General features: G+C 35.8%; 1 protein-coding gene across 1 annotated transcript in view; it reads left to right on the top strand.

Annotated features, from left to right (window-relative positions):
- Positions 1–22,528, top strand: part of LRP1B (LDL receptor related protein 1B) — a 2,013,404-nt gene that overhangs the window by 643,360 nt on the left and 1,347,516 nt on the right. The window lies entirely within an intron of this gene.

Consider the following 22,528-nt stretch of genomic DNA (forward strand, 5'->3'; position numbering starts at 1 on the left):
TGCTTAATGTTTTTGTGTCTCCATTTCTCCATCTATAGAAGGAGAGGATTAAATGAAACAATACATGTGCTAAATTGTTGACAATCCATTAAACAAAAAACAAGATTTAAATATTACTTGAGCAGTATAGCTTAGGTTAGAGGCTATCTGTAACTTTTTTTTTCTGGGACGCTTTTAATATAATAACATACTTTTCTGTCTGGAGGACCCATTTAATTTCTGTAATTTTGTGTTTACCTAACCTTGGACTTAGCAGACTGTTGTCTGCTGCCCACATCTGGCCTGTGGCTTACTTTTGTTAAGACCCATAGTGTATATAGATATTTAAGATGAATTGATTTATTTTAGAAAGAGGTAGAGAGTGCACAACCAGGGTAAGAGGTGGGGGCGGCAGACTTGGAGCCGGTTGCGGGGCTGGATCCCTTGACCCTGAGATCACCACTCCAACAGAAATCAAGAGTATGACGCTTAACTGAGTGAGCCACCCAGGGGTGTTCCATGACCCATAGTTTTTATATTTTTGAATGCCTGAAAAAAAAATTCAAAAGATCATGTGACATGAAATTTTATTAAATTCAAGCTTCATTATTTAGAAATAATGTTTTACTGATTCAGGGATATGCTTATTTATTTCCATAATGTCTATGATTACTTTCATGCTATTACAGCAGGGGGTGAATAGTTGCATTAGATAATATATGGTAGGCTGAAATATTCGTGATCCTCCTGTTGCAATCCCCTGTTCTAATTCTGTAACTATCATCTTAATTAGGAGCTACACATGAATATGGAAATAGAAAATTTTCTTTATAGGTTTTGATTGATAAAATAAAAACACCCAACGAGTAGAAAATAGAAGCACAAAATTATTTATAGCCTTTGGTTGGAAGGGAAATAAGAAATAACTAGAGAATTAGAAGATGGGAAAAAAGAAATTACTAATATGATTTGATTGAAAAAACCAGAACTAGTAAAAGTAAAGGTGGATCATGCACACTGTGTAATTCATGTCATCAGTTGCTTGGAAATATGCCTGTTCTCAAATGACCAGAGGGAAAGCGGATTGTAGTATCTATGTTGCCTCTTTCTCTAAATAATGGGAACACATCCAGTTCTGCTGTGGGACTATCTCCTGACCTAAATCTATGAGAACATTCTGAGTCACCACTATCTCTGTGCACCAAACAGTTTGTGGCTCAACTCAGGAATATTGGCATCACATAATGTTGATAATTTTTACTGTTTTGATAATAATTCAATCAGGCTTATAGCTCCTCTAAAGGCATTATTTTTATACTGTAACTCTGAATGCTAGGAACATGTGGCTTATTGAACATAGCCATATGTTCATACCATAGTCTTATTTCCAAAACAACTTCTTCCTGGAAAATTTCCTTCCAGTATGTCTTTTTTTCTAATCCATGAGACTAATGGAGGAAAGACATTGTGAGTAGATATGGATTCATCACTTGCCCACCTGTACTTAGTGAAATAATACATATTTCTAAAGTCTAAATGATCTGAGGACCATAACTCAATTGTAATAGGTTGCTAAAGTAATGAGTGATGATTTGTGTAATAAAAAAACCTAAAACGCTTCTGAGTGGTGATTCCAGGAAAAAGCTATTAAAGCTTTGCACTTTACCAAATTCTTGTCATTTACAATAGAAGCTAGGGAGGGAATTTTGAACTAAAGCTCACATAACAATAATAATTGAAGACAAATGGATATATCAAATTATTACAGCCTGTATTTTCCCCTTTTCTGCTGTTTGACACTGAACATCTTTGGGATTCTCCGAGATACTTGAGCCTTCAGAAATCAAGCTCAGAACAGCAAGAAAAGGTGGTTGGTGGTTGTATGGATTCTTTGCAGAGGCACACGAGAATATCTCTTCATCCTATGTATAGGAACTCATATACTCAGATACGTGTGTCTAGTAAACATAAAAATAAACTTACAAATCATCATAACCCATGGAAATTTAATGAATGACCAAAAAAGAAAAGAGAATACTGAGTTCTCTGATATACTCTGATTTCAGGACATGGGACACAATTTTCTGAACAATCTTTTACTTGAGAGGGTTTTGCAGTGGGGAGTGGATGCCTAGTGTTGATGAGCCACAGTGTTAAGGATGGAATTCCACAAAGGGATTATTATGCAGCCTGAAAAGTATGTCTGTTGAGTGAAGTCAGACTTATGTCTACACAAACACTGTCCCCAGTCTAGGCAGATGAGGTTCAAGAACACTTCCACATTGTGAGAGAAAACCTTTTATTCTCTCTCACTTTAATTCTTTATCACAGTGGCAGTAATACCATCATACATTAACATAATGTGATGATTCTCAAAATACTTGTGACTATACTACCATATTTTAAATTCACTGAAAGCCTGTGAGAAACATTAGTATGACAATAAATATTTATATTTTATAATTAAGATTCAAATAGATCAAATGATGTACCTGAAGTTACTCAATTTTATGTAGAATTGAAATTCAAATTAATTTTCTTTTACTAATGTTCTCTGTATTATAAAACAATGATTAAACAGTCTCATTTTCCTTTTTAAAATCCTGGTTCATATCTGTCCTCATCAAGATGATCAAAAACCAGTGAAATCTAGTTACCTCTTCCATTTTCTTTTCTTATGTTGTTGAATATTAAAATAGCAATTACACTCATAGCTACAAATAAATAATGATGCTACATCTTGCTATGTTTTATTTATCTAAAATCCCTATAACCATTGAGCAAGATAAACAGAATTTTAATATGTAGCCTCTCAATTCACATATTTTCATTCATTAAATTCCACTCACATGTACTTCTAGCATATTGGTATATCAGATTACATCCAAGTGAATCCTTAGTATACTCAGAGAAGTTAATTTTTTGTAACTCAGTGATAAAGCAATATTTCAAATAAGACTGAATATACTCTTACCTAACAGTTTGTGATTCTTACTTTTGGAGCAGTCATTTCCTGCTCCAAAGTGGAAAAGTGGAGTTTTTATTCTTTTTCCCCAAAATGAAGGTTTGTGGCAACCCTATAGTAAACAAGTCTACTGGCACCATTTTTCCAACAACAGTTGGTTATTTTGTGTCTCTGTCAAATTTTCTCAATATTTCAAACCTGTTTTTTTGTTTTTCTTAAAGATGTTATTTATTTACTTGACAGAGAGAGAGAGATTACAAGAAGGCAGAGAGGCAGAGAGAGAGAGGGGGAATCAGGCTCCCTGCCAAGCAGAGAGTCCCATGTGGGGCTCCATCCCAGGACCCTGAGATCATGACCTGAGCCGAAGGCAGAGGCTTAACCCACTCAGCTACCCAGGTGCCCCAAACCTTTTCATTATTATATTTGTTATGGTAATCTGTGATACATGACCTTTGATGGTACTATTGTAATTAATTGGGGGCACCATGAACCCACTTACATAAGACGACTCACTTAATCAATGCTGTGTGTTTGTGTCAACTCCATAGACCAGCCATTAGCACTTCTCTTTCCCTGCCAATTCCCTGATTCACAACAATATTGAAATTAGGCTACTTAATAATCCTATAATGGCCTCTAAGTGTTCAAGTGGAAGGAAGAGTCACACATCTCTCACTTTAATCAAGGCTAAAAATGATTAAGCTTAGTGAGGAGGAAGGCACACGGAAGGCCAAAAGCTGAAAGCTAGGCTGTGTCAATTAGCCATGTTGTGGATGAAAAGGAAATGGTCTTTTATTTATTTTTTTTTAAGATTTTTATTTACTCATTTGACAGACAGAGATCACAAGTAGGCAGAGAGGCAGGCAGAGAGAGAGGAAGGGAAGCAGGCTCCCTGCTGAGCAGAGGGCCAGACGCAGGGCTCAATCCCAGGACCCTGAGATCATGACCTGAGCTGAAGGCAGAGGCTTTAACCCATTGAGCCACCCAGGCACCCCAGAAAATGTTCTTGAAGGAAATGAAAAGTGCTACTCAGTTAAGACACGGATTATAAGAAAGTGAAACAAGCTTATTATTCAGATAACCTTTTAGCAGTCTGGATAGAAAATCAAACCAGACACACATTCCCTTAAGCCAGAGCAAGACCATAACTTGCTTCAATTCTTCAAAAGCTGAGGGAGGTGAGGAAGCTGCAGAAGAAAAGTTTGAAGCTAGTAGAGGTTGGTTCATGAGGTTTAAAGGAAGACGATATCTTCATAACGTGAAAGTACAATGTGAAGCAGCAATACATTATGTTGAAGTCAAAGTGAGTTATCCAGAAGATCTAGTTAAGATCATTGATGGAGGTGGTGACACTAAACAACAGATTTTCAATGTAGACAAAATGGACTTGTACTGGAAAATGCCATCTAGTACTTTCGTCACTAGATAGAAGTCTGCTTGGCTTCAAAGAAAGGACAGGCTGACTCTGTAGTCAGGAGTTAATGCAATTGGTGACTTTGAGTTAAAGCTAGTGCTCAAAATCCTAAAGCCCTTCAGAATTATACTAAATCTACTCTGCATGTGCTCTATAAATGCAACAACAAAGCCTGGGTAGTGCATTTGTTTACAGTATGGTTTACTGGATATTTTAAGCCCACTGTTGAGACACCTACTGTTTGGGGAGGGGGACATTTCCTTTCAAAATATCACTACTCATCAACAATGCACCTGACCACCCAAGACCTCTAACAGAGATGTACACTGAGATTAAGGTTGTTTTCATGACTACTAATGAACCATCTATTCTGGAGCCCATGGATCAAGGAGGAATTTGACTTTGAGGTCTTATTATTTAAGAAATACATTTTGTAGGGCTATAACTGCCATAGATACTAATTCTCTTATGGATCTGAGAAAAGTCTATTGAAACTCTTCACCATTCTAGATGCCATTCAGAATATTCGTGATTCATGGGAAGAGCTCAAAATATCAGCAATTACAGGAGTTTGGAAAAAGTTGATTCCAGTCCTCCTGGATGACTTTGAGGCATTCCAACTTCAGTCGAGGAAGAAACTGTGAATGTAGTGGAAATAACAAGAGAACTAAAATTAGAACTGGAATCTGAAGAGGGCACCTGGTGGTTCAGTGGGTTAAGCCTCTGCCTTCAGCTCAGGTCATGGTCTCAGGGTCCTGGGATCGAGCCTGGCATTGGGCTCTCTGCTCAGCAGGGAGTCCGCTTCCCCCCCCCCCCCCGCGAACCCCCTTCTTGCCTCTCTGCCTGCTTGTGATCTCTCTGTCAAATAAGTAAATAAATTCTTAAAAAAAAAAAAAAAAGAAGAAGAAGAATGGAGTCTCAAGATGTTACTGAATTTGTGTGATCTCATAATAGTTTATATGGATAAAGATTTGCTTCTTATGGATGAGCAAAGAAAGTGGTTTGGGGGATGGAAACTACTCCTGATAAAGACGCTGTGAAGACTGCTGAAATGATAGCCAATAATTTAGAATATTACATAAACTTAATTGACAAAGCACCAGGAGAGTTTGAGAGGATTGAATCCAATTTTGAGAGAAGTTCTACTGTGAATAAAATGCTGTCAAACAACATCACATTCTACAGAGAAATGGTGAAAGAAAGACTCAATTAATGCAGCAAACTTCATTGTTGTTTTATTTTAAGAAATGGCCACAGCCACCCCAAAATTTAGCAACCATTCCCCTATTAGTCAGCAGCCAATGAGTCAAGACTCTCCACCAACTAAAATGTCATGACTCATTAATAAGTTCAGATGATGGTTCATATTTTTTAACAATAAGTTTTTAAATTAAGCTCTGTGCATTGTGTTTTTGGACATAATGATATTGCCCACTTAATAGACTACAGTGCAATACAGACCTCACTTTTATGTGCACTGGGAAACCAAAAATTTCATTTGAATTTATTGCAATATTTGCTTTATTGTGGTGGTCTGGAACTGAACCCACATTATCTCTGAGATATGCCTGTATAAATTATAGCAGAACCATGGATATGAGGAGAATTGGTGACAAGATTTCCTATTTCAAAATGTGTGTCCTCTTGACAGTTTAATTTCCTGGTGTCTGGCACAGATACTTTGGTCATGTATTTTCATTGATTCTAATTAAATGTCAGGCTCATAATTTACTCACATTCTTCCCTCTTCAATGGCATGGGAAAAAAAAATACTGTCATGTTTCCTTCAACTTATCTCTTAAATTGCAATTAATTTTGTTATAGTGTTGATCAAATAAGTCTGCAAGTGTTCAATGTGCTTCCCAAAATAAACTTCTCAGCTTCTAGAGGAGCTTCTAATCAGCATGTGAAACTTGTCCCTCCCATGGACTTCTAGCAAGCAATGTTTTATTGGCAATTTCCATTGTCTTTAAATCTGCTGTATGGCTGTTTATCTTCACTATGTCTTTACTTCTTCCATAATTATTGATTCAGTATTAGTTTTGGTAAAGCATTCACAAAATTTTTTTTGTAATTCCTTTATGGAAGCTTGTGATGTTCTTTAGAAGGAAGCAAGGCCCATTAAATAACCAGAAGCTGAAGCTCCCAACAACAGGAAAATTTGGTGGATTCATTTCAGAAAAGTTTGGTAGTCACTAATAAGGTTGAAGTACATAAATTTTAAAATTTTTTTCTCAGATTTGTTCATTAAAATTATCATTGATGCTTTCTGGAATTTTAACTTAATTTAGTGTTATTTCATGTATCTTAAAACTTTAGCCACTAGATCAAACTGTGGGGAAGTATGGGTCAATATTCCTGTTAGGACAATGAATGATTATAAGTTTTCAATGACTTAAGTAATTAAACTAGTTGTTCATGAAATATTACTCCCATATCATGGAATAATGGTTTCACAAATGTTTTGAAATGTTGTGCTTTTAGGTCAAATGTAGGTTGGTATATTCAATCTGCAACATTTACTTTTTTATAAGGAAGTATTATTACACTGAATTTTAAACAATCTTGCATTTATAATGAGAGTTCTATTTATATATGTGTTACTGTGAGATTATAACTTGATTAGTCTAGTGAATAGATTTTCTATGAGTAATAGCTGTATATTTAAGCTATGCAATTGTTGATGTTGATAATGATGATAGAGAAGTGCTTTTTAAGAACTCCTCAAAAGGTTTCACATCTAAAGGGTTTTTCTCCCCATAAGCTTCTTTCTCGCCTTTTTTTTTTAAGTTTTTATTTAAGTTCCAGTTAGTGTAATAGTAGTTGCAGGTGTACAATTTAATGATACACCCAGTGCTCCTCACAACAAGTGCCCTCCTTAATCCTTGTCACCTATTTAAACCACTCTCTCTGATAACCATCAGTTTGTTCTCTATAGTTGAGTCTATTTCTTGTTTTGCCTCTCTCTTTTTTTCCCCTGTGCTCATTTTTCTTTGTTGCTTAAATTCCACATATGAGAAAAATCATATGGTATTTGTCTTTATCTGACTGACTTATTTTGTTTAGCATAGTATACTTTGGCTCTATCCATGTAGTTGCAAATGGCAAGATTTTACTCTTTTTTATACAGCTGAGTAATATTCATATATATATATGTATGTATGTATATATATATACATATATGACATTATAACACATCACACAATGTGATATATATAATTGATTTGCAAATATTGAACCACCCATGCAACCCAGGAATAAGTCACACTTGATCATGGTGGATGATTCTTTTAATGTATTGTTGGATTTGGTTTGGTAGCATTTTATTGAGAATTTTTGCATCCATGTTCTTTAGTGATATTGGCTTGTAGTTTGCTTCTTTAGTGTTGTCTTTGACTGGTTTTAGTATCAGGGTAATGCTGACCTCATAGAGTGAATCTGGAAGTTTTCCTTCCATTTCTTTTCTATTTACTTATTTATTTATTTGGAATAGTTTGAGAAGAATAGATATTAATTCTTTAAATGCTTGGTAGAATTCTCCTAGGAAGCCACCTGGCCCTGGACTTTTGTTTGTTGGTAAATATTTCATTACTTATTCAATTTCCTTTCTGGTTATTGTTCTGTCCAGGTTTCCTTTTTCTTTAAAGCGGGTTTCTTAAAATTCTTCCAAGTGGGTTTTGAAGTGATGAAATAGACACCATTGGTTTATTAACCTTTTAGGCTACTGGGGTATCGTTAAGAGTTACAAGATGGTAGTTCATTAAATTGCTGCTATAAAGCATATAAGTTGGTTTTTCTGTGTGTGTAAAAGTATCGGACTTTTTTCTGGAGAACAGCTTATTTTACAGGATAGATTCTTCCTTCATGTTGGTATCAATTAACCTGCTTCCTTTCTCACTAAAGCATTGAAAAAGCCTTAATGCTACATCTTAGTGCACTGTACTTAAGTCTTCTTTACTACCATTTCAATTTCAGAAAGCCTAGAAGTGGCAGTTCTCTTGGATAGAAAACCTCAAAGGAAAATCTGGAATCTTATCTCCCTGAGTGCTAAGATACTTATAAAACAGTAATAGTCTAGGTATCACCCCATGATTTTCCTCTTTGGAAGCTTTTATTTTAGCCACAAAACAATAGCGTACTGCAGAGTTTATAGAGAGTGAGTTTTGCTAGATTTTATGTGCATAAAGAGTTGAAAGGGAAGTAGTCAACAACTACTGTGAAAATGGATTGCTTCCAGAGATGTTTATTAGAAAACACGGACCTAGTTGAGGAAGGACTGCAGGTCACAGAGAGGTCTGCTCGGTCAAGTCTGCATATTTAAAGTGTTACCAGCAGACACTAAGCGGTAGGATGCCCAAGAAAATAGAGCAGTCAGATAATTATTAGAAGATGAACTAGCAAAAATGATTGGGAAGCCAAGAACCGTGCTAGAAAAGCCCAGGCCAAATTGATGGCTGTATAAAAGTTAGAAACAACCCAGGTCTTGAAAAGGGAAGTCATAACGCCAGAAACCAATTTTAGAAACTAAAAGGAAAGTGTTGGTGTTCAAAAAGATATACCCAACCACTGGGAGACAAAAAGGGAGTGGAAAAAAAAAAAAAAAGGAAAGTATAGTCTCTCTGTGAGGAGGTCATAGATTTTCTTTTTCAGCCCCATGTCCTGAAGGGTGCTGGGTTTAGGAACAAAAAGAAAATGCCCTATTTGAAATCTGAAGGGAATTAAAATGCAGTGCAGCATTTCCTCTTCTGTTTTTAGTTGCAGCCTCTGGGCACCTGCCAGCCACCAGTAAAAAGCTCCCTATCTCAGAGTATATATTTCTGGTACAAAGTAGGCAGCAAGTACAAATGAGACCTTGACCAGAACTTTTATATTTACACAAATCTGTGTAAATTACACAAATCTGTTCTGTGTGTGTTGAGTTGGGGAGACAGTGGAAAATTTAGACCTCAGGAGCAATGATTTGTATTGCCTAAGGAGTTTGGAATTAATTTGCTCGTAATAAGTAAGGTTAGGTACTCCTGAAGAACCACCAAATACTTCTTTCATTGGGTTATTTACTTCCCAATCTTTAAAAGAGTAGAAATGCACTATCAAAAGCCTTTGTAATGTTTGATATTTGAATGTGCAAGGGGCTGATATCAATTTTCCAATAGAAATGGAAACCTCCAAGTGATTTACATAACCATTAAAATAACTTTGAATGTAGTTAATGCTCCTCATCAATCAGCACAATTTTATTGTCCATTTCATAGTTTCTGGTTTGTGTTCAGTCCTCATTTGAACTCTCACTGACAACTTCATCATTCATCTCATTTATGTATATGTGTGTGGGGGGGGTGTATATAGATATATAAATATATATGTACATGTATTTATGCATGTATTTGTATGTATATATATATGGCATCTGTTCTTTGAAAGATTACACTATAATTCTCTTTTAATCTTCTGATTCAGAAAGCAGTTGGAAACACATGTCTGTGTTTAGGATTTAATGAAGTTGTGATAAATTTCTGTGAGAGAGAGAACACATGCATGCAAGAGAGAGAGTGAGAGTGAGTGTGCACACACACATAAGAGAATTACTAACCACTTTTGATGATATATTGCTTGATCCTATCACCTTCAGATATAATGTGCAAATTGAGAAATTTAAAAGGAAGAAAAAAAGTGCATGCATTTGATGCCCTTCCAGCATAAACCTGGGTAGAAAACATATTTATTTTCTTGGCAAATGGTAAGTGAAAATCAGGGTGTCTTTCACAATTATGGAGTAAAATTGATGATAGAAGCAGGCAAGCAGTTGGACACCCAAATCCTCAAACTCTGAACTCTTACAACAAAGAGAAATAGGATGATGGCCCATATGGACCTCATCCTGAAGAGAAGAGATTTCAAGTGGTTAACACAGTCATGTAGCAGTAGCCACTTGTGATAATAGGAGTTAATGGTAACCTCATTTCAGAAGGAGATTTCTGATATGTGGTGATTTAAAATTTGGATTTCAGGTGAGACGAAAAAAAATTTTTCAGGGCTGACTTCATTCTGTTTATTAAACTTGTAAATAGCGTTTACCCATAATTGGCTTATCAAATAAATGTACAAATGTATATTTACATAAATGCACCTGTGTGCTGAAACAGAGATTGCTTCCTTTCAGCTTCTAGTTTTCATGAAAAGATGGTTGGAATATTATTACGTATAGTTATAAGGAGGAAAAACATAAAGAAGGTTGTTTGCTTTCCTTCTCTCTATAAGAATGTGTTCTATCTTTGATACAGTAATGAATTATGAAAGTATTAATCAACATTTTTCCAAGAAAATCATCCCAATATTGAAATTTTCACAGGTTTTGTTTTAAATTAAAAAAGCTAGCTGATGATTATCAAACTTTGGAGTCTTGTTTTATTTCTTAGTATACCTTTGCCATCTTAGACATAGGACTATGGATGAGTCAAGTCTTTGCATTTGTCTGAGGGGAGGAAGCTCAATTGACTCAGACACTCATCTAATAAGGTGAAGTTCATGTGTCTGATTTTTGTATATGCCACACCTTTACAATGTTGTTTTGACTGTAGGCCTTTACCTTCTCTTCTCATCCTAAACAGCTATTCTGAAAATTTATGCCATTAGATATGAGGGGCCCCTTCTAGGTAGCATGTTGTTCTAGAGAAAATCCATTAATACGAAAGCATGATTCAGTGCCCTATTGGGAGTAAAGAAATATATTCATCTTTGCATATGAATACTCATCCTTTGTGTCAGAAGATAATACTGCTTTATCTATGCTCTGATATGACTTAAAAGACCAATACTGTTCATGCTAGGGGGAAAAAAGGGCAAATGAATTGCAGTGAGTCGTTAACATGACTCTTCTATCTTCTCGCTTGGACATGGTAATGAAAACGTATTTTTCAAATCATATAGCTCATTCTAGTTATTTTCTAGATTAGAAAATGTTTGGTTAGGCATATATCATTGATGAGTGGGGTGGCTTAATTGAGCTGAAGAATAGTGCAGTTTATTAAGTTCACAATGAACTATTAGAGAAGAGTCCAAACTACACATGGGGGAAATTAGTGCCAATCACAGCTGCTCTTGAAATGTTCAAGTTCTATCTGATTTCTGAATAGATGCTCTTATTTCAATGGGAAACCAATGATATTGATATGATCATCACTTTAGACCAATGGATATGCATGTAGCAATGATACAACTAGTAGAGATACTTACATGATCACAAAGGCAATAATACAGTTATTTTAAGCACTATGAACTTATTCTTCCCAACCTAGTCCAATAAGCAATTATTTTTCCAATCAGTCAATATACTCTATGGGTGAATGACTGTGGATAAAATCTGTAGCACAAACAATGACTTTCTAGATTGTTACACTCTAGTCAGGGAACAGCAGTTATAATTCCAGTTTCCAACAGAAGAAAGATAATTAAGTATAGCTGAATGTCAGTGTAAGAGCTATCATGTCTCTACCTCATGCACTTGTGCTATGGTTCCACAAAAGATTTTGACATCTCTATACTGAATAGTTTTTATTCTCTTTAGATTTGATTTTAATTACAAACCTGGGTATGTCAGAACAGAAATGGTTCATAGTGATTTGACCATGCTGAATCATTTACATTGTCTAATTCATCCTCATGTAACATGACCAGCTTGCTTTGCAAAACAGATCAAAATTTAATTTCTTTAAATTGTCTTTCTATATTGACTTTGGTGTGCTCTTGGTTAAGCAGCAATCTTTTCTGAGAAATGGTTTATTGTTGCAACATTTTAAGCAAATCAATTACCTTCCTGTAATGCAATAATATTACAATATGCAGGCAACCATAGCTTCCATTGTACATGACACAGTCGATTTTATGAAGCTGTAAACATTCATATCAATGCATTTAGTCTGTAGTAATACAATTTGAAAAGGAGATATTGGCCAAGTTATGTTAATATGTTATATGAGAAAAGCTCAATATGTCAGGGACACCTTGGAAAACAGACATGCAGGTTTCAGGTTTGTGGGGAAATAGCGAGGTGATAATAAAACACATAGTTGTGCCTTTCTCTGCACTCAGAAATGACTAGCTTCAGAAAGGGGTCTTTGTACTCCCTCCTCATTGTGTGCTAATTATTTTGGGGATAACTCTCTCGGGATACAGCCATATTCCATAACTACATCTAGCTAATAAAGCTATAAAAAACTTCTCTCCCTACGTCTCTTATTTTTTTTTTTTTTTGACATGTCTTGGTAGAAATGCTTACCTAAATTCATCGTTTTAGACATAAATCAGATTATGGTGTTTCTTTGCTTAAAACCCACCAGCGGCTTCCCACTGAACCTAGAACAGTATGTGAACATCTTGACATTGCTGTGAGGCCTCACATGGCCCTCCAGTCCTCATTGCCTCTCCTACGTTTTTCTCTTGTTCCTCTCCCCTTTCTTCCCTGTGCTCTGGCAGGCTTTCTCTCTTTCCCACACATACCATATTAATTCCTGTGTTGTGCACTTTGGTTTTATTATTCTCTAGATTGGAATGCTTTGTATCACAGTGACCTCCCATTCATTGAGCCTCAATTCAAGTGATACTTCCTGAAAGGGATCATCTCCTGATCAGCCTGTCAAGTAAAAACTATATAGAAAAGTAAAACTCTTCTATATAATTATTCTCCTTCATTTCTTTATGGCACTTAATACCATCTGATATTCTTGCTTCTTTATTATCTGATGACTATAGAAACATTGACTTGCCCATGGCCATATCCTTAGCACTGAGAACAGTGCAAATGGAGATATTCAACAGCCATTTGTTGTGTTTAACAACAACAACAAATTGTTACCTGTTGTTACCTATTCCAAGTAAGCATTTGAAGTGATCATTACCCAGGGGTCAGAGATACAATTAGTTGGCAGATGGAAAGAAAAATTCTCTTCTGTTCTGACACCTTTCTGCAATAAATTCTATAACTATTAATCAATCAATCTTATTTAGAAAATAGTCATAGACATTAACTATACTTAAGCCATTATTATATCACTTATATATTGATGTTTTCTGCTAGAAAATCAATATTCCTGGACTATTATTACAAAGACCTCGGTTTCCTCTTACGTAATTATAATTCTAAATGATCAGATTGCTATTATTAGACTGGCAATACTTATGAGATTTCACCTTAAAATTTCACAATAACTCCCTTTTATTCACTAGTGGTTTAAATGGTATTCAGGCAATATATCATTATTTTTCACAGTAAATTGCCTGAGATCTTACGCAGTAGCTTTGAAATTACTGCTTGTCGTCACCACTATATACAACCACATAAACAGTATGTGGTTTATACAGTAGATCATTTTTCTTGTTTATATTCAGCAAGCTCTCAGTGCTACACACTAACACCAGCTGTTAAAAAAATGACAGTAGTATTTTATCTCTTACTACCAAGATCCTTTATGTAGAGAAGTTTTTTCCAAACAGTATATGTTGCTGAATAATGATAAAGGTTGATATGATGAATAGTGATATGTTTTTTCAGAATCCATTTGCAATGTAAATGGAGTGCAAATAGAAAAATTACAGAAAAAGTCAAAAATAGTGAAAGTCAGATTCCTATACCTAAATCCAAGTCAGTTTTATTATCCAGGAATATCTGAAGGATGGAATAAAGATCTTGTCTTAGGGGTTGTTCAAGGTGAATCCTAAAGAGCAGTATGTGTACGTGTTACAGTTAAGAATCTAAAACATGTAAGTTTCAGTATCCCAAAATCTCTAGCGTGGATTCTTTCACTCTTTTCTCCCTTGCTTTCTGTTGTCCCTTTCCAAGGATTTTTTTAAAAGACTTTATTTATTTATTTCACAAGGAGAGAGAGATCACAAGTAGGCAGAGAGGCAGGCAGAGAGAGAGGGGGAAGCAGGCTCCCTGCTGAGCAGAGAGCCCAATGCAGTACTCGATCCCAGGACCCTGAGATCATGACCTGAACTGAAGGCAGAGGCTTAACCCACTGAGCCACCCAGGCGCCCCTGTTGTTCTTTTTTAATTTTTTTTTTTCCTTTCTCCATGAGAAAACAAATGCCTCAAGCACAAGACCATGTCTTTCACATAAAATACATAATACGTTCTGGAAAGATGTATGTTAGCTAACTAAAAATGGAGAGTAGCTTTCCAAGAACCATTGTCTTCATTTAGAAAGTATAAATACTTGATTAGACTAATCACAGAAACAGAGTTGGGAAGTTTCTTTAAGTCTCTATATCTCACTTGTACTTAGGTACCTCATCGTAGTATTTAAGAGATTCTACTCCGTTAGGATCTTAAACACTTGGTGCTTTAGACAAACACCTGAAGCTAATAATTATGCACACTAAAAAATGAAATGCATTTAAATTATTTGATAGCAAATAGTAGATATTTATATGTAGTTGTGAATAGAAGGGAAATAGTCCTTGAATTCAGAAAATTGTTAAAAACCTTGCCTTATTGATACTTGTGTTTTTATGATAACAACTATAGCCCTCAGTCTTCTGGCTCCCAGGAGTTCAGCCACTACTTCATGTATGGCAACTTGATTTCAGTTGATTTAACTCCTAGTGTACAGATGCCTTAAATTTTATCCCAACTCTAATATACTCCTGACAACAAAGACTTGTAGTAAAGAAAATTAGGTTTCCAAATTCACATACACAAGTAGAGAGTTTCTAAGTTACATATATTCAAGTCAAATTGCATATCATATATTGAAGTATTTGAATATATTGTTTATGTAAATGCATTTGTACATGTATTTATACAAAAACCTTCAAAATTCAATGACTCTTCCATTGGTAGAGGTAGACATCCTAAAAATCTTTGTTTCTCTTATATCTACATTAATTATACATTTAAAAATATACTCTTTTTCGGGATGCTTGGGTGTCTCAGTGGATTAAGCCTCTGCCTTCAGCTCAGGTCATGATCTCAGTCCTGGGATAGCCCCGTGTCAGGGTCTCTGCTCAGCAGGGAGCCTGCTTCCCCCTCTCTTTCTGCCTGCTTCTCTGCCTGCTTGTGATCTCTTTCTCTCCGTCAAGTAAATGAATAAAATCTTTAAAATATATATACTCTTTTTCTATGCTACTGTGAAGTTTCCATTGATATTCTCTAAATATAGTAGTTTTTTTTTCTAACATTTTATTTGTTTATTTGACACAGAGAGAGAGATCACAAGTAGGCAGAGAGGCAGACAGAGAGAGGGGGAAGCAGGCTCCCTGTTGAGCAGAGAGCCTGATGCGGAGCTCGATCCAAGTTCCCCAAGATCTGATCTGAGCCCAATGCAGAGGCTTTAACCCACTGAGCCACCCAGGCACCCCTAAATAGTAGTTTTTTTAAGTAAAAATAAATAAATCCATAACGATGACAAATAATGGGGAGTTACTACTTTCCCCCAATTGTGATTGGAACTAGAGGATTTTTGTGTAAAATGCCTGTATTCATATTAATGTGACGAGGGCCAAAAACAATTTGTTCTTGTATTTGTGCCTTTACATGGAAGAAACTACAAGCAAAAGCTAAAGTAAATAACAAACCTATCTTATTATATTCCTTGGAAGACTGATAGAAAGTAAACACCGTAGTGTTTAAACAAAGAATACATCCATCTTCATAGTTAGTGGAGGGATTATTAGTCTTGGCCTGGAAAGAAACAATAAGGGTAAAAACAAAACGAAACAAAACACTCTTCCATACATGTTGTCTTCTCAATGCTCAGGTAAAATCAATTATTGAGTGGTTATTTCAAATTTATTCAGGTGATGCTATCTGCAGTTAACTACCAGTTTTGATATTGCAGGACCCAAAAGTTGAGTTCACAGATTTTTCCTAGACTCTGATTTCTAAAACCTTCTAGAAATTGTACAAATGCACACAGGAATACAATTCAAATTTCTCTAACTTGTTCAAATACACTTTAAAAAAATTTTTAATTGGGAGTATACCTGACATACAATGATATGTCAGTTTCAATTACAATTAGTTATGTTAGTGACTTAACATTTATATACATTACAAAATGGTCACCACAATAAGTGTAGTCTTAACTCTTGTTTATTTTTTTGTATTCAAAAGGAAGTCAGGAAATGTAGATACCAGTGACTATGGAAAAGCAATACAGCTCTGGACAGTATGGGCAAAGATTTAAATGTGGTGATGATTGATTCTTCCAATGACTGTTCACCAAACACTGATACTGTCCCAGGCATTTGAAAAAATATACTCCTAGTAGGTTTATACTGGTAATAAGGCCTACATTACACTTGAATAATCAAGTAGGAGAGCAAGTAGAAGGCAGTATGAGTAATATTTTAATAAGTACTTGATTTCTCGAATTCTGACAAACCTCAGATTCCAACTGCTCTAGAGAGATAATGGGGTAGAAAAAGTGGGTATAGGAAAATAGTTTAATTCTCTTTTTTCAAGGTAGGGTTTAGAAGCAGGACAGAAAACAGACAAACATGGGAATTACAGGGAAAACAATGCTTGAATATTATAAAAGAAGTTAATGAAGAAGAGAAATGAATTGGTAGAAAATGGGTTGTAGTAAAAAAAGAAAAAATTGGAAGGCTGAAGAAGACAAGAGAAGGAATGATAGAATAAAGACAGTTTAGAAAAGAGACACAAACCCCACCAGACTGTGAAAAGCAAGGCTTGGGATGTCAGGATGAAACATAATGAAAGCAGGAATGAGGAGTTCACAACTTGTCAGAGTGACAAAGGGCTTTGTAGATTGTCATAAAGATACTGCAGGACACCGCTGGATAAGCGGTAAAAGCATAAGGAAGTTCTGGAGAATTCGAGTTGAAATTAGCTGCCCTTTAGTATTATTGTCACAATAAAGGAATTAATATTATGTGGTGCTTTGCTGGTAATCAGCATTTGTTGGATCAAGACTTTGAAAACTGCCTTGTAGATTAAGTGGATTTGTGGGCTTTTCCTTTATACTGTGAGACCTGGAGGACAGAAATGTCATTGCCTAATTATTTTTCTTTCCTTTTAAGTGGGCCCGGACCATAACTCACCACTAAAAGGAAAGTGTTCATATGCTGCTAAAAAGAAACATTGATTGAATATGGTTTTGCTCAAGTCATTCTAATTTTTCCTTTGGAAATATCTAACTATTATCATCTTTAAAACAGCATTTCTTTGTTCTAAAGAGACAGTATGCATAGCAGTTAAAAACAGCTTCAGAACCAAACTGCTTGGTTTGGAAGACTTAGACACATGCAAACTCTAGCTTTGGAATAGACACTCAAACTCTCTGTCTCATTGAATCTATAAAAATGTGAATGATACGGGCACCTATGTGGCTCAGTTGGTGAAGCCTCTGCCTTTGGTTCAGGTCATGATCCCAGGGTCCTGGGATTGAGCCATGCATCAGGCTTCCTGCTCAGCTGGGAGTCTGCTTCTCCCTCTACACTTGCCCCCCTGCTGTGATCACTCTTTCTGTCTCTCAAATAAATAAATAAAATCTTTTGAAAATGTGAATGATAATATTACTTTGTTAGGTTGTATAAAGATTAAATGACTTAGTATTAGAGTTGCCAGGTTTAGCAAAGAAATAGACTAAAACAAAACCCAGTTAAACTGGAATTTCAATAAACAACACTATTTTGTACAAGTAATACTCATACTTAGTATGAGGCATAGTTTACTAAAATACTATTTTTTGTTTATCTGAAATTTAAATTGAACTGAGTTTTCTATTTCCTTTGTTAAATAAAAAAAAGTTTGATATTTTATTTATTTCTTATATTTTATCTGGCAACTCTCTCTCTCTCTCTCTCTCTATATATATATATAAAGTTCTTATAAAAAGAGTCCTGCTACTAGCACTATATAGGTGTCTTTTTCCAATGATCATATGGCATATCAGTTCATATGGCATATCTGTTCCTTTGCACTTAAATGCTCTATCCAGAATCAATCCAATGTAATTATTCTTATATGCATTTGCTCTGAGGAGGGCTATGAGTGATCAGGGAATACTCAAGCATTTTGTATGTTAGTAATAAAATGTTAATGATAAATAATAAATAAATAATACAATGTTGATAATAAACTCTAACTTTCAAGAGTTTCTTGCAAAAATAATGCTATAGCAAGATACATTGTAGCATTAAAAGACACTCAGTTGTGGGGCACCTGGGTGGCTCAGTGGGATAAGCCTCTGCCTTCGGCTCGGGTTATGGTCTCAGGGTCCTGGGATCGAGTCCTGCATTGGGCTCGAAGCAGGGAGCCTCCTTCCCCCTCCCCCTCTGCCTGCCTCTCTGACTACTTGTGGTCTCTCTCTTTCTCTCTCTCTGTCAAATAAATAAGTAAATATTTTTTAAAAAGACCTTCAGTTGTTACATCCCATTGGTGATAATGATAGTGATAATGAGAATTCTACTGTTAAAAATCTTTTACACAGGGGCACCTGGGTGGCTCAGTGGCTTAAGCCGCTGCCTTCGGCTCAGGTCATGATCTCAGGGTCCTGGGATTGAGTCCCGCATCCGACTCTCTGCTCAGCGGGGAGCCTGCTTCCCCCTCCTCTCTGCCTGCCTCTCTGCCTACTTGTGATCTCTCTCTCTCTCTGTCAAGGAATAAATAAAATCTTAAAAAAAACATCTTTTACACAATTTATTTTGCAAGTACAGCAATAAAGAAGGAAAATGTATGAGGGGTGCTTGGGTGGCTCAGTGGGTTAAGAATATCCCTTCTGCTCAGGTCATGAACTTAGGGTCCAGGGATGGAGCCCACATATCAGGGTCCCTGCTCAGTGGGAGCCTGCTTTTCTCTCTGTTCCTCCCCTGACTCATGCACTCTCTCTGTCTCTTTCTCAAATAAATAAATAAATAAATAAATAAATAAATAAAGCTTATTTGAGATGGAAAAGACATGTTTGTTTGAGATGGAAAAGACATAAAAGGTGGCCTATTCTAGTTATCTACCCAGGTATAATTCCTAGGTATTTTCTAACCCAATATCAATTGTCCATTTCTTTTTTTTTTTTTTTTTGGATCATTTTTCTCGTCTGCTTTTGCCTTTATTATTGAAACTCAGATGATTTCTTGCCTCAGTTGACTATTACCACAAACCTACTAATATGTTAGGGATTAACTGTTTCTGGGTCAGTGTTTTTAGTTCAGGAATTGTAATTTTATGAAGGACTCTTAAATATGGCAAGTATCCCAGAGCTAAAGCAAGGAGTTAGTTAATCTTGATGTTTTGAGCGAGTAGATATTTTAGGCCAGATGACCTCCGTGTATACTTTTGCATTGCTCAAGATACATTCAAAAGTATGATGTAAAAATATAGCTCATTACTAGATTCTTCCTTTAAAAAGTGAAATAATAATATCATGAATTAAATACCACTGTTTTTTTTTCCTTTTTTTGCACTACTTTTTCTTTTAAAAAATTACTTTAAATAGTATTTCATTTGTTTTTTTTAGATATAATCCCTGCCCTTTTCCTCTAAAAAGAGTCAGTGATATTCTTTTAAGTTTATAGATGGAGAGAATGTGGCATAGGAAAGTAGCTTGATGGTGACTACCCAGATAGAAGCAAGACTTAAAATAAGTTCTAATGAACCCTAGTTTATTGTCAATAAGATTTTTTTCTGTGGATACACTCCAGTGCAATGACAGAAAGAAGGATAGGTTATTAGTAGGGCAATCAGTTTCAAAAAAAAAAAAAAAGGCAACATAGCATGTCCATAGGCACTGAGGATAATAATATGTAATATGTATCTCCTTATAATTTCCACATAAAGATTTCAATGGAATACAATAAGTATTTATTGAGCACCTACTGTGCATAAGACTTTGAGCTAGATTCGGGGAATATAAAAAACACAAGCCTCACCTTTGATGACTATACAATAGAGCAAAGGAAAGAGAAGTTCAAAAAAGCTATGTTATAAGATATTCAAGTGCCCTGAAAAGGTGCTTGGGGAGTCAGAAATCACATTTGAAATACTTGACACTGCAATGAAAAATTTATACTGAAAAATAATTGATACTTAATCTCTTTTACCAGATAAATGATCTTATTGCAGGTTTCACTGGAGACAATTGTGACAGTCATTGGCTTAGTTTTGAGCCTGTGCAGGGACTGCACACAGTGGGTGTTCAATTAGCATGTCTAAATTTCAAAAAGAATACAGGAATCATAAGATAGTAATGGGCCTTACTCAGCTATTATGGCAACAGAGAGAACATACATTTCATTTTTGCCTAACACTAACAAAATGTCCTTTTGCTTTCCTGAGCAGCCACTAAAATGTATAGAACTGCTCTCGATGATTATTTAGAGTTTTCTCAACCTGTTCTTGTATCTATTTTTGAGTATGCAGTAATTTGTATGAAAAAAGGAAAGATACTTTTTTTGTAATTTTGATTCCTCTTGGTTTTTATTGTGTGTAATTTGTCTAAAGGGCAAAACAGCACATAGGACTACATGTATTATTATTATTATTTTTTTAAAGATTTTATTTATTTATTTGACAGAGAGAGAGAGAGATCACAAGTAGGCCAAGAGGCAGGCAGAGGGGGAGGGAGAAGCAGGCTCCCTGCTGAGCAGAGAGCTCGATGCGGGGCTCGATCCCAGGACCCTGAGATCATGACCTGAGCCGAAGGCAGAGGCTTAACCCACTGAGCCACCCAGGCGCCCTATTATTATTACTATTATTATTATTACTACTACTACTACTATATTGATTTCTCATCAGTGTTGGGCCAGATACAAAATGGTCATTTGTGTTAACTCATTGGCTCATTAAAGTTTTTGGCAGTTACTCTCATTATATAGATTTACAGATAAGGATACTGATGTTTAGAGAGGTAACATAACCAGAAAGTAAGAATATGAAATTGGTCTCAGGTCAGCCAACTCTTAACAGAAAACCCAAGTTCTTAACTACTTTGCATTGGCACTTAAAAAACAAACAATAAAACAAAACAGCATTCAGTTGAAAATATTTATATGCTCTGAGTCTCTATACCTTTTTAAAAATGTGCTAATAATCTCATTTAGAATTATACTAATGTCCTTATCATTTATTTCTCTTTCATGCCCCAAGCACTTTTAAATTCTAAGAAGATTTATGGCTCTTCCATCATTGTGTTTTTAAATATCTGTTTGAGCTTTGATTTCTACCGTGACCTTATTGAGGAAGATGTTGATTGGGTATTAAGAGAAGAAGACAAGCTGGAGATCAGGGAAGATATCAGAGTGCTCAGGACATAGAGCAGTTGTTCTCTAGGGTGGAAAAGATTGTTGCAGCCTGAAACAAATACTGATTCTTGGCAGATCTGACCACCATTTAGATCTCTGCACATGTCATTATTAGCTCAGTGGTTCCAGGAGATTGTCTGGCTAGATGGAAACAGAAGTCAGTAACTCAAGTGGTTGTTCACAAATAAGGTGAAAGTGCTTTCAGACTGCAAAAACCAGCTTGCAGAAGGCAAAAGACCTTGCCAAACACAGACTTTTTTATTTTTTTAAGCCATTTTTCATGGGTTCAGTACAGACTCTTGGCTTTCCATGCCATGGCCTCATACTGACATATTTTACATTTCCAATATTTGAACCCTTGACTTCTATTGATTCTATTCACCTTTCAAGATCTCCTCAAGTCTGGCTCTTTCTTAGCTCACCATTGCTTTTCTGAACGTCAGCAGTTTCTCTGACTTATGAGACAAGTAAAACATTTCCAGCCCAAGATAAAGGTAAGCTCTGGTTTTTAAGAGGCACCTTTGTGAATGAACTATCCAGCTTACTGTTTTAAAGGTCCAGGAGAAGTTGATGTATTAGCCACATTCCCCTTCTTCTGCCATGTTCTGGTTCTCCTCTCTTTCATCTGCTACTCAGACCTGATTTGCTGTGGATCTTACCCAAACTTTCAACTTTAGATCTTTACTTATCACACCAGAAACATCTATGGAGAAGAATCTGTTCTCACCGTACATTCTAGACACAAGCAAGTTAGAACATTTGTTGAGACCATCCCCTGAGGGCATTAGCATCCTCTGCAGGTCTTGTGATGTCACAAGTTGCTATGCCCCTCTCCCGGAGTTTATAGTGCTGTTAGATCTGCAGCAGGAACTGAAATTTCACATTTCTAACAGGTTCCCAGGAGATGTCGCTGG

Source organism: Meles meles, chromosome 9, assembly GCF_922984935.1.
Source record: "Meles meles chromosome 9, mMelMel3.1 paternal haplotype, whole genome shotgun sequence".
NCBI lineage: Eukaryota > Metazoa > Chordata > Mammalia > Carnivora > Mustelidae > Meles > Meles meles.